Source organism: Macaca fascicularis, chromosome 5 (assembly GCF_037993035.2).
Source record: "Macaca fascicularis isolate 582-1 chromosome 5, T2T-MFA8v1.1".
Classification (NCBI taxonomy): Eukaryota; Metazoa; Chordata; class Mammalia; order Primates; family Cercopithecidae; genus Macaca; species Macaca fascicularis.
Window position 1 is genome coordinate 6,435,157 of NC_088379.1, and position 11,222 is coordinate 6,446,378.

At 48.9% G+C, this 11,222-nt stretch overlaps 1 pseudogene; it reads right to left on the reverse strand.

Moving 5' to 3' along the window:
• Positions 1 to 229: 229 nt before the first annotated feature.
• Positions 230 to 10,938, reverse strand: LOC123573682 (MORF4 family associated protein 1 like 2-like; annotated as a pseudogene).
• Between the last annotated feature and the right edge of the window lie 284 nt (positions 10,939 to 11,222).

Here is an 11,222-nt window from a genome sequence, read left to right on the forward strand (position 1 = left end):
GTCCTTTATTGTTCTACTGCTGAAGGTCTTTGCGTTTGTTTTTCTCCTTTTTTTTTTTCTTTTTAAGAAATGAAATTATTTTCTTTTACCTACGTAAAAAGAGTAAATCTCGGCGCAGAGTGTGGCACGGCTCTACGCTCCCCTCCCTCCCTGCCCAGCGCCTTCCACGCGGGACACTCCCCGCCGGACTCCAGCCCCGCCGGACTCCACCCCGCGCGGCCCAGTCGGCTCAGCAGCACTGGCAGCCGGCGATCCGCTGGCGCAGTTCCACGATCCGCCTGCCCATCCGCGCTGCCACCGCCGCCTTCCTCTCCGCCTGGGCGCACAGCCTGGTCACCCGCTCCGCAGCCTTGGCGCGCCGGCTGGGTGCAGGGGCCCGGGCGCTCCACTCCTCCGCCTCCACCTGCTCTTGATGGCATAGAACAGGCTCTGGATCTCCAGCAGCTCCCTGCGGGCCCGCCAGCTCGCCCTCCAGGAAGGCCAGGTCCTCGCCGCCCACGCGGGGCACGGGGCCACCTGGGTCCTTGTGGGGCTCCCGCCTGGTCCGCGTCCATGTGAGGCAGGAGAATAGGGTCTGGAGGCAGGGAACTTAAGGCCGATTCCTGCTGACTTCCTAAAGCTGAATCAAGGGAAAACACCATGGTCTGGGGCAGAGAATCTGAGGCCGATTAACGCAAACTTCCCAAACCAAAAAGAAAAACCCCCGCTCCCCATTGCGAGTAGTAAAGTATCAAGGGCTACTCTCCCTACACCCCTCCTCCCAGATGGAAAGGGAGAGTGTCTTGGAGTGGCCAAGAGCCATGCAGGAACCGTCCCTTCATCCGCATGGGGCACCAGTTCACCCCAGCCTTTAGCCACAAACCAAAACCTTCATCCAGATAAGGTAGCTGATAAGAACCTCAAATGAAAGACTTAAAGCCCAGAAAACGTTCTAACTGGCCCTTGAGCTGCTTCTCGGGCCCACTCCCACCCTGTGGGTGCTTTCTCGCTTTAACAAATTCCTGCTTTCCCTGCTTCTGTTCCTGCGTTTCATTCCTTTGTTACTTCGTGCGTTTTGTTCAATGCTTTGTTCAAAAGGCCAAGGACCAGGACAACCCACGCAAGGCCCTCCTCCTGGTAACACAGGGCCACGGCGCCGCCGCCGCCCCTTCCCGCCCCGGGCCAGCCGGGCACCCACCAGCCGTGCGCGGACGCCTCGCTGTGACCTGCGACAAGTTCCTGAAGCTTCTTTTTAGTCTTAATAAAATTTTACTCTGCAACTTTCAGCCTTAAAACAGCGAAAGCCACAGCCAAATGGCCTCCCTGCTGCCAGCCGCCACGGGGCCTCCTCGAAGCCCCTTTCGCGGCAGCCCCAGGTGGCCACGCGCCCACAGGGGTCTCGGGCGGGTCGCGGATAGTGCAGGCGCCATGGCGCGCTCTCGACCCGCTTCCCCTCCGCGCCCTGGCCTGCCCGGGTTCTGGGGTGGAGTCCGAAAGGGATTCCAGGGCTGGGGTTTTAACACTCAGTTGCAAGTGATTTTTGCACCAGAAACGGAGGGTTGCACCGAATACCGTGACCCAGGGCCACGAAACCCACGACTGCACCTCAAACTGTCCCCGCCTCGCCAGGGAACCGCAGAGGTTGGAACCGCCGGGGTTGGCCCTGCCGGCCCGACACAGGCCGGGCGAGGTTTTTGGAAACAAAATTGTTGCCAAACAGTGACATTTCCCAGGATAGCTCTTTGAGGGTAGAATCCGTCCGCACGTCTCCGCCAGGGTTGCCTGCCCAGCAGGGGCTCAGTACATTTTGTTTACCCTAACGAATACTGTCTGGAGGGGGTTCGAAGATATGCTAAGGCCAGGCGTGGTGGCTCAGGCCTGTAATCCCAGCACTTTGGGACACCGAGGTGGGCGGATCACCTGAAGTCGGGAGTTCGAGACTAGCCTGGCCAACACGGTGAAACCGCGTCTCCACCAAACATACAAAAATTAGCTGGGCATGGTGGCACGTGCCTGTAGTCCCTGCTACTCGGGAGGCTGAGGCAGGAGAATCGCTTGAACCTGGGAGGCAGAGGTTGCAGTGAGCCCAGATCAAGCTATTGCACTCCAGCCTGGGTGACTAGACTGAGACTTTGTCTAAAAAAAAAAAAAAAATACGTTCATATTCCTGGTCTGTGGCCCACAAACGGGCTAATGGTAAAGATTGGGGAGACCCTGCTTGCACAAGTGGCCCAGATTGGAAACTCAGTTCTCTAGGGGTGAAATGGAGCTGGTATGCCCCTGTGACTGTTAGAGAAGTGAGAAAAAAAGGCATGACAGTGCATTGTACAGTTGCCAAAGCACCAGACAGAGGCAGGTGGCATTGCTACTCTGACAGTCATTGACAGTCATTAGACTACACAGTGCATTGAGAGTACTGTGGGAACTACATCCAATATTTGCACCCTGGCTTCACAACCTGCGGGCTGGGGGACCCAGGTCCTATCAGCCTGAGGGTAGCTCTCTTGGCCTGTGCCATCACCTGAACTCCGTGGCGTTGGGTACCACCACCTCTAGGGAGGTGTGGTAGGCAGAGTGGCCCCCCTAGAAGTCCACATCCTAATCCCTGGAACCTGTGACTGTGTTATAAATGATAAGACATGTTTTGTAATTATGAATATATCATATTGCATATGGCAAAATGGATTTTGCTCATGTAATTAAAGTTAGGGGTCTTAAGGAGAATGAATAGCCTGGATTATCCAGGCAGGCCCAGCCTAATCCTGGGTCCTTAAAGTGAAAAACGCTCCTGGGCTGGAGTCAGAGATAGAAAGGGAAAGCAGAAGAGAGATTTGGCAGAAGAAGTCTGTGCTATTCCAAGCAGGAGATGACAGGTCCTGCCTGCGCTGACTCTGAGATGTAGGGGGTTTGGACCCTAGCTTCACAGCTTTGTGGCTGGGGCGGGGCAGGGGGTTGGACAATGAGGAGGATTTGACAAACCACTGCTGGTTCTGAGACGCAGGTAGCCACATGCAAGGACAGGAGAGAGGCCTCTAGGAGCTAAAGGTGGCCCCCAGCTGAAGCCCAGCCTGCAACCATAAGGAACTGGGTTCTGCCAGCAACCTGAATGCACTTAGACGCAGTTTCTCCCTGGAGCCTCCTGATAGGAGCCCAGCCAGCCAACACCTTGATTCTGGCCTTGTGAGACCTAGAGCAGAGAAACTTTCTAAGCCAATCGTGACTTCTGACCTTCAGGACTATGGTGATAGGTGTGTGTTATTTTGAGCTGTTAATTTGTGATGACTTGTTGTAGCAGCAGTTGAACACTTGAAGCTTAGTCTGCAGATAGTCTAAGGATGGGTACAAATGAATCAAGACCCTCAAAGCCTTGCCCCCACCTTATTCTCCTCTGGGTTCCCCTAACCCTGATTCTAACCCTATCTTTTTATACATTTTGGATTCTCCTTAATATTTTACTCCAGAGTGTGCATTGCAAATATCTTCTCCCAATTGAAGCTTGACTATTTTCTTTTAAATGGACTTTATTTTTTAGAACAGTTTTAGGTTTATAGAAAAATCGAGAAGATAGCACAGAATGCAGCTCAACTTTTCCCTTTGATGATGGTTCCTTCGATTAGCACCATACTTTAGCTTAAAAATTGATGCAAAAAAGCAAAATAAATTTATTGTAGTAAAATAGGCATAGTAGATTTACCATTTAACCATTGAAGGTACAGTTCAGTGGCAGTAAGTCCGTTTGAATTGTGCAACCATCACCACCATCTGCCTCAAGAACTTTTTCATCCTCCCAAACTGAAACTCTGTCCCCGTTAAACATTAATTCCCCAATCCTCCCTCTCCCATCCCCTGGCATCCACCATTCTATTTTCTGTCCCATGAATTGGACTGTTCTGGCTTCTTTAAAAATTGAGGTGAAATTTATGTAACATGTAATTACCCACTTTAAAGTGTATAATTAAGTGGTATTTAGTGGATTCACAATGTTGTGTAACCAGTAGCTCTCTCTAGTTTCAAAACTTTCTCATCATTCTATAAAAATGCCCAGACTCAAGGCCAGGTGCGGTGATTCACTCCTGTAATCCCAGCACTTTTGGAGGCTGAGGTGGGCTGATCACAAGGTCAGGAGTTCAGGACCAGCCTGGCCAACATGGTGAAACCCTGTCTCTACTAAAAATACAAAAATCAGTCAGGTGTGGTGGCGGGCGCCTATAATCCCAGCTACTTGGGAGGCTGAGACAGGAGAATTGCTTGAACCTGGGAGGCGGAGGTTGCAGGGAGCCGAGATTGCACCATTGCACTCCAGTGTAGGCGACAGAGTAAGACTCCGTGTCAAAAAAACAAAACAAAACCCAGTACTCATATAATAATCACTCCACATCCTGCCTCCCCTCACCCACTGGCCAACACTCATCTCTTTTTACCTGTCGGTATATGTCACATGTGTTAGTCTGCCAGGGCTGCCATAACAGAATACCACAGACTGGGTGTTTAAAACAACAAAAATCTACTTTCTTATGATTCTGGAGCCTGAAAGTTCAAGATCATGGTGCCAGCAGGGTTGGCTTCTCCTGAGGCCTCTCTCCCTGGCTTGAAGACGGCCTTTTCTTCTTCTTCTTCTTCTTTTTTTTTTTTTTTTTGAGACAAAGTCTCACTCTGTCACCCAGGATGGAGTGCAGTGGTGTGATCTTGGTTCACTGCACCTCTGCCTCCCAGTTCAAGCGATTTTCGTGCCTCAGCCTCCTGAGTAGCTGGGACTACAGGCATGCCCCCACCACACCAGCTAATTTTTGTGTTTTAAGTAGAGACGGGGTTTCACCATGTTGGCCAGGCTGGTCTCAAACTCCTGACCTCAGGTGATCCACCGCCTCAGCCTCCCAAAGTGCTGGGATTCCAGGCGTGAGCCACAGCGCCTGGCCATACTGTGTTTATTTTTATGGCTGAATAATATTTCTTTGTATGGCTATTCCACAGTTTATGAATGAATGTTTATTCATTCATCAGTTGATTCCATTGGTGGCCATTTGGGTTGTTTCTGCTTTTTGGCTAGTATGTGCTGCCGTCAGCATTCATGTACAAGTTAAGATTTTAGTTTTGGTGAAGACAAAATATCAGTCTTTTCTGCTTTTTGCTTTTCGTCTTGTTAAGAAAGCCTTTCATGCTCTGAAGCCATACCAATTTTCCTTTATGTTCTCTGAAATATTTAGTTAAGTAATTAGTTTTTTATATCTGTGGGTTACTCCATCTGAAAATAATTTTTTTGTGATGTTTGAGGCAGGGATCTAATTGCAGTTTCCCCCACATGTATAGCCATTTGTCCTAGCCCCACATGCTGACTGTTTTTGGTGGTGGTGGTGTTTTTTTTTTTGTTTGTTTGTTTGTTTGTTTTTTTTTGTTTTGAGTCTTGCTGTGTCACCAGGCTGGTGAGATCTTGGCTCACTGCAATTTCCACCTCCCTGGTTCAAGCGATTCCCCTGCCTCAGCCTCCTGAGTAACTGGGACTACAGCCACCATGCCCGGCTAATTTTTTGTATTTTAGTAGAGATGGAGTTTCACCATGTTGGCCATGATGGTCTTGATCATCTCCTGACCTGTGATCCGCCCACCTCAGCCTCCCAAAGTGCTGGGATTACAGGCATGAGCTACTGCGGTGGGCCCATGGTGACTGTTTTATCCATTCCTTCTGGGTTGCTGTGTAACGTGTGTCAGGTATCATATGTCCATATTTGCTCATATCTGTATCTGGGCTGTATACTCTGTTCCGTTGGTCTTTACCTATCTCTGGGCCATTACTCCATTGACTTAATTAGCTTTATAATAAATATTAATATTTGGTAAAGTATAGCAAGTCCTCCCATCTAGTTCTACTACAGGAATGTCCTGGCTTTCTGCTTGTCCATCTAAATTTCAAAATTGTGAGTTCTCTGCGCTCCTCCCCACACCCACCAGGCTCAAGAGATCTCCTGCCTCAGCCGCTGGAGTAGGTGGAACTACAGGTATTTGCCACCACACCCAGCTAATTTTTAAATTTTTTGTAGAGACTGGGTTTTGCCATGTTGCCCAGGCTGATCTTGAACTCCTGGGCTCAAGTGATCTGCCTGCCTCCATCTCCCAAAGTGCTGGGATTACAAGTGTGAGCCATTATGCCCGGCCAAATTCACGGTTTTTATTTTTATTTTAGTTTTAGAGGCAGGGCCTTGCTCTGTTGCCCAGGCTGGAGTGCAGTAGTGCAATCATAGCTCACTCCAGCCTTGAACTCCCAGGCTCAAGCAATCCTCCTGCTTCAGCCTCCTGAGTAGCTGGAACTACAGGCATGCACCACCACACCCAACTAATTTTTTTTTTTTTGGTAGAGATGGGGTCTCACTATGTAGCCCAGGCTGGCTTTGAACTTTTGGCCTCAAGCGATCTTTCTGCCTTGGCCTCCCAACATGCTGGGATTACAGGCATGAGCCACTGTACTCAGCCATCAAATTATTTTTTTGTAAATTCAACCCAAACAATCAAAACAGACCCATCTGAAGAGATTTTTATTGGGACTGCCTCATTCATGGGAGCAGTTTGGAGAATAATTACAATACTAATTTTCTTAATCTATTTTGTTGTTCTTTAAGGTATTTCAACATTTTAATGCATAATGGTTTTTCATATATTAAAAATTTCATATATACTAATATATATTTTCCTAGTTACCATTTGTACTGGGTTGAATAATGTCCCTGCAAAAGTTTTCCGCCCAGAACCTTAGAATGTGACTTTATTGAAAATAGGTTCTTTGCAGACCTAGTTAAGATGAGGTTAGACTGGATGCGAGTGGGCTCTAAATGCAGTGACTGGCGTCCTTATGTGAAGACAAAGGGAAGAAGGCCATGTGATAATTGAGGCAGATCGGACTGACACAGTCACAAGCCAAAGAATGCCAAGAATTGCTGACAATTACCAGAAGTCAGGGAGAGGCGAGGAAAGATTCTTGCCCAGATGGTTCAGAGAGTACACGGCCCTGCCAACACCTTAATTTTAGATTCCCGGCCTCTAGAACTATGAAAAAATAAATTTCTGTTTTAAGCCACTTAATGTGTGGCAGTTTGTTATGGTATCCCTAGGAAACAAATACACCATTAAAAAAAGGTTTTGGGTTCTGTTATCAGTGGTACCTTTCAGAAAACATATTTCCTCTTTGTTTCTGGTAAAAAGAAACACTACTGATTTTTATTGATTTTTGTGTCTAGAAACCTTGAAACTCGGCCGGGCGCAGTGGCTCAAGCCTGTAATCCCAGCACTTTGGGAGGCCGAGATGGGCGGATTACGAGGTCAGGAGATCAAGACCATCCTGGCTAACACGGTGAAACCCCGTCTCTACTAAAAAATACAAAAAAACTAGCCGGGCGAGGTGGCGGGCACCTGTAGTCCCAGCTACTCGGGAGGCTGAGGCAGGAGAATGGCATAAACCTGGGAGGCGGAGCTTGCAGCAAGCCGAGATCCGGCCACTGCACTCCAGCTTGGGCGACAGAGTGAGACTCCGTCTCAAAAAAAAAAAAAAAAAAAAAAAGAAGCCTTGAAACTCTAGAGACTATTATTAATGTTAGCAATTTAGATTCTTTTGAATCTATGATGTCTCAGAGACATCACGTCATTGGAATATAACGGATGCAGGACCAATTGGGGCTTGGCCTGGGAGGGTTCTTGGCTTCATCCAGGAGAGAATTCAAGGGTGAGCCAGTGGTGGTAGACGGCAAGTGTTATTGATACAGCAGTGCATGGTAGTAGCACAGGTGGCGTGCCCATAGGCAGTGGGCCCAGAGGAGCAGCTCAGGGCAGTTCTACAGTCATATTTATGCCCACTTTTAATTACATGCAAATTAAGGGGTAGATGCCAGGCGCAGTGGCTCATGCCTGTAATCCCAGCATTTTGGGAGGCTGAGGTGGGTGGCATGCTTGAGGTCAGGAGTTTGAGACCATCCTGGCCAACATGGTGAAACACCATCTCCACTGAAATACACAAATTAGCTGGGCATGGTGGTAATCCACCATGTGAGGTGGCTCATGCCTATAATCCCAGCTACTAGGGAGGCTAAGGCAGTAGAATTGCTTGAACCTAGGAAGTGGAGGTTGCAGTGAGCTGAGATCATGCCACTGCACTCCAGCTTGGGTGACAGAGGGAGACTCTGTCTCAGGAAAAAAAAAAAAAAAAAAAGGCTGGGCACAGTGGTTCACTCCTGAAATCCCAGTGCTTTGGGAGGCTGAGGTGGGTGGATCATGACATCAGGAGTTTGAGACCAGCCTGGCCAACATAGTGAAACCCCATTTCTACTAAAAATACAAAAAATAAAAATAAAAAATTAGCTGGGCATGGTGGCAGGCACCTGTAATCCTAGCTACTTGGGAGGCTGAGGCAGGAGAATTGCTGAAACCTGGTTGGTGAAGGTTACAGTGAGCCAAGGTCATGCCACTGCACTCTAGCCTGGGCAACGTGCAAGACTCTGTCTCAATAAAAAGAAAAAATAAATTAATTAAATAAAATAAAAAATTAAGGGGTAGATTATGCAGAAAGTGCTAGAAAAGGGGTGGTAACTTCTGTGTCATTGGGTCATTGCCATGGAAAGGGGCGGTAACTTCTGGGGGTTGCCATGGCAATGGTAAACTGATGGCACTGGTGGGCGTGTCTCATGGAGAGGTGCTTCCAACTCTTCCTTGTTTCAGCTAGTCCTCAGTCTGGTTTGGAGTTCAAGCCCTGCCTCCAGAGTCGAGTCCAACCCCCTACCTCATAATGACAATAGTTGTGGTGGTTTTAAAAATATGTCCACATGATGAAAAGGAATTTGAAAAGATTAAAAAAAATATGTCCACAATCTCCTTGCTACTCATCTGTTCAGTAGGTGGAGCATAATTCTTCTCTCCTAAGTATGGGCTGGCTTGCGTCTAACAAATAGAATAGTGAGGAAAAGGGAGGAACAGGAAATACATGGTGCCTATGGCCTATGGGGATCATCAAAAGTCTTGCTCTCTAGAAGAAACTACTTTGCCTCCTTCCCTCTGGGTCCCTGGCTTTTGCCTCAGAGAAACTCTTTCTTATCTATCATCTTCTCAGACCACATATGAAATGTGCCTCAGAAGGTGCCCCCTACCGGGGCTTTGCGGCTTCTGAAGCCCTCTTCCTGCTGGTGCAGGCGCCAGGGCTCAGCACCTCCTTCAGGGGCTGAACAACCCCGAGTTTTAGCAGACTGACCTTGGAATTTCTTTGGCCATATATTTTCTTCAAAACCTTCAGATGACTTTGGGAGACTGAGGCAGGAGGATTGCTTGAGCCCAGGAGTCTGAGACCAGCCTGGGCAACATAGGGAAACCCTATCTCTGTAAAAAAGAAAAATAAAAAAATTAGCCAGGTATGGTGGTGCATGCCTGTGGTCCCAGCTACTGGAGAGGCTGAGGCAGGAGGATTGCTTGAGCCTGGGAGGTTGAGGCTGCAGTGAGCTGTGATCACACAACTGCACTCCAGCCTGAGTGAAGCAAGACCCCAAGTCTCAAAAAAAACAAAAGCAAAACAAGAAATAAAAACACAGACAAGACCCCCTCAGATGCTTCCTGCCTGTTTGCTGTCAGCCAGCCCCAACATGCAGGCAGCCACAGCCCAAATCTTCTGAAGATGCCGGCGCTTTCCTTACTGCACTCTGTCCTTCCCCTGCTTTGCCAGTGGTGTCCCTGTGGAGCCAGTGGCCTTGACAGGAAGGTGAGAGTCATCATCTGGTGTTTGCCCACATGACTGGCACACACTCTCTGGGGAAGGACCTTTACTGGAGATGCTTGAGAAAGGTTTGGGGCCTCAGTCCCATTTCCCTGTAAGATGGCTTCTTTTGGAGCCATCTCCCGTAACTCTTCGGGTTTGGGATGTAGAACCCCTTGCCTGTGAGGCCCCAAATGACCAGCAGTGGTGCCTCTCTGAGCTCATTCACAGAAGCTACTGCAGGAAGCACAGTTGACTGACAATCTCCAACTGCCACTTCTTTGTCTCCATAGCGATCACACCAAGACCCTGCCTGTCCCCCCTCAAAGAGACTAAATTCAGGACTAAACTTACTAGCCTGTCACTGCTGTTTCTCCCATTGATGAACCAAGGAGAGCTCAGCCTAGGACAAGTTTCCAGTGATGTTCTCCCCTCCTCTTCACCCCCAAACCTGTTCCTGGGCCTCCAGCATGTGCCTGACTTCTTGGAGGAGCTACGCCCTCCCCCTACCTTACTCCTGAGAATAGTGCTATTTTATCCTCAGGCCTGTGAGGGAAAAACCACTCATTTCCCTTGTGTGTCAATCAGAATTTTATTTTTTTTTTTTTGAGACGGAGTCTTGCTCTGTTGACCGGGCTGGAGCGCAGTGGCCGAATCTCAGCTCACTGCAAGCTCCGCCTCCCGGGTTTACGCCATTCTCCTGCCTCAGCCTCCCGAGTAGCTGGGACTACAGGCGCCTGCCACCTCGCCCGGCTAGTTTTTTGTATTTTTTAGTAGAGATGGGGTTTCACCGTGTTAGCCAGGATGGTCTCGATCTCCTGACCTTGTGATCCGCCCATCTCGGCCTCCCAAAGTGCTGGGATTACAGGCTTGAGCCACCGCGCCCGGCCATCCCTTGTGTGTCAATCAGAATTTGGGGGCAGTGTTCTCCCAGGCCACGTCCACACCCTACTTCCCCTCCCTCTTGTCCAAAATGCTGCTCCTTGGGAGCACTCACTGGTCATCTGACTGCCTTTCCCTCTTCTCACCTCTGGCATCCTCCTATCTCTTCCCTCTTCTCACCTCTGGCATCCTCCAATCTCTTCCCACTTCATTGGAGTCTCATCTTTCACTGCAAACTTGGGCACCTGGTTCCTGGCCTTCCCCTCCACCCCAAGCCCTGCCATTGTCCTGAGCAAGTTCCATGCTCACACAGCCACCAGCCCCATACCTGGGCCCTCATATCCAAGGAGCTCCTCCATCCTGCTTGGCCATTCACTGCCAAGGGTGACTTGGGGCTTGTTATTGTCTCAACCCTGGTCTACTTAATATCTCTGTGCCTCATTGATAAGACAAGACTAATTTTAATCATGGCATCTGTCCCACCGAGGGGTTGTGAGGGGCTTTTGAGGCATTATAGGTAACTAGCACATAGTAAATGCTTCACAGGTGTTAAAACAAGAGTTGATTTGAGGCCCCAGAAGCACACAGCTCACAGGATGTCATCCACAGATACATTTTATTTGACAATCATAGTAGTTTTTAA